This window comes from Chrysochloris asiatica, unplaced genomic scaffold (assembly GCF_000296735.1).
Source record: "Chrysochloris asiatica unplaced genomic scaffold, ChrAsi1.0 scaffold00031, whole genome shotgun sequence".
NCBI classification, from domain to species: Eukaryota; Metazoa; Chordata; class Mammalia; order Afrosoricida; family Chrysochloridae; genus Chrysochloris; species Chrysochloris asiatica.
This window is the reverse complement of record NW_006408549.1, coordinates 10,989,590-10,991,490: the sequence shown is the minus strand read 5'-3', so window position 1 is coordinate 10,991,490 and position 1,901 is coordinate 10,989,590.

The window sequence follows — 1,901 nt, the reverse complement described above, 5'->3', positions numbered from 1 at the left end:
GTCACTCTTTCTTCCTAGTCTGTCTTTGTCTGGAAGCTCATCTGAAACCTGTCCACCATGGGTGACCCTGATGGTTATTTAAAATACCGGTGGCATGGCCGTCAGAATCACAACTCAAGTCACCACAGCTCGACAGACAGACAAGTGGTAGCCATTTGGTTTTATGTCGAAGTGAGCCAGTAGCCTCACCATATGGGGACGATGGACAGCTTCACCAAGATGGCCCGTGGATGGCTGTGGCCACCTCTATGGAATACTTGACACCTAAACTGACATGGCCATTGTAGTTCCCAATGGCAACAAATGCCTTGAACCTGGTCTGTTGGCCAGCACACCTCAGTTTCTGCACAGGTATGATCTTCAAAACCTCGTCCTTGAGGGACATTCCCAGAAAGAAGTCAGTGGTTTCAGACTCCTTGACTGGCAGGGAGAAAAGGTAAATCTCCTCCAGGGACTTGATCTTCATGTCCTTGCCAGACAACCCGACCCAGCTTGGTGACAGGGAGCCACCCCTTGTCTTAGGCTTTGCCTCCACCAGCACTGCGGCCTCGGCCACGGCTCTTACCCCGGCCCTTCAGACCACTGCTGAAGCCTTAAGCAAATTAACTGATGTGTTTGAGTCCTAATCCAGGTAATCTAGAGCAGTGGTTCTCAATCGAGAGCAATTTTCCCCTCTATAGGACATTTAGCAATGTCTGGAGACGATTTTGACTTTCACAATCAGGGGTGGTGTAACAAGTATATAATGGACAGAAGCCAGAGATGCTGCTAAATATGCTACAATACACAGGAAGGATCCCCAACAACAACAAATTACTTGCTTTATCTATTAGTAGTGAGAAACCATGGTCTAAAAGGTTACCTTAATAGGTGTGGCAAACTATACAGGACAGAAAGCCCAAACAGCGGAGACCACAACATTAAGGATTACATCTAGGAAAAGAGGCCTTGCGGGGCTTTGATTCCAATTACACAGCTTTGTTAGAGTCAATCAAGTAACTGCCTGTTTCTTTCCCTTTCTACACTTTCAGCAAAGACAGAGCTAAAAGAAGGATTTGTAGGATACATCTCTTCTTGATTTTTAGGTTCTTTTTCGAAATATGCACATATATTGCATTTGTTTATGATGCAATGCAGTAATTTCAACCACTCTGTAGCTGTTACGAATCGTCCTGCTAACCTCAAGGTCGGCAGTTCAAAACTACCAGCTGTTCCGCAGGAGAAAGATGAGCCTTTCTGCTCCCGTAAAGATTTACAGCCTCGGAACCGACTCTCTGGTACTAAACAAGTGAAAGAAAAGCAACAACATATTACATAATCATAGACGTCATAGACCCAGAGTTTTAGACCATTGTTTAAAAGTATGATGTAATTGTGACCAGTAAGAGAGAATTGATCATAGAATTGGAATACCTAAAATATTGGTCTCAATTAATGGTTTAATAGCTAATATTTATTGAGTGCTTATGAGCTATAATGCTCCCCATGAATTTATAAAAATTTGCTCACTTAATCATGAGAGTCTCTATGAGGAAGGTAGTATAATTATCTGCATTTGTCAAGAGAAGAAATTAAGGCACCAAAAATAAATAAGCCCCATTGCTTCTGAGCCAATTCTAAATCACAGTGACTGTGGGATGAAGCAGAACTGTCCCCACAGAATTTCCAACACTGTAAACTGCCACATCATTCTTCCGTGGTGTGCCTGATGTGCTTAAACCACAGACTTTGTTAGTAGCCACACACTTTAACCACTGTGTCACCAAGGACTGGTTAATTCGCCTGTTAAAGTCCCACAATTTGCACTGGGAGGAGCTTGTCAGCACTGAGTCCAGAGACACACACACTCACCCCATTCATTGTATTTTTCTCACAGACTATGTTGTTGTTGTGAAGTGCTG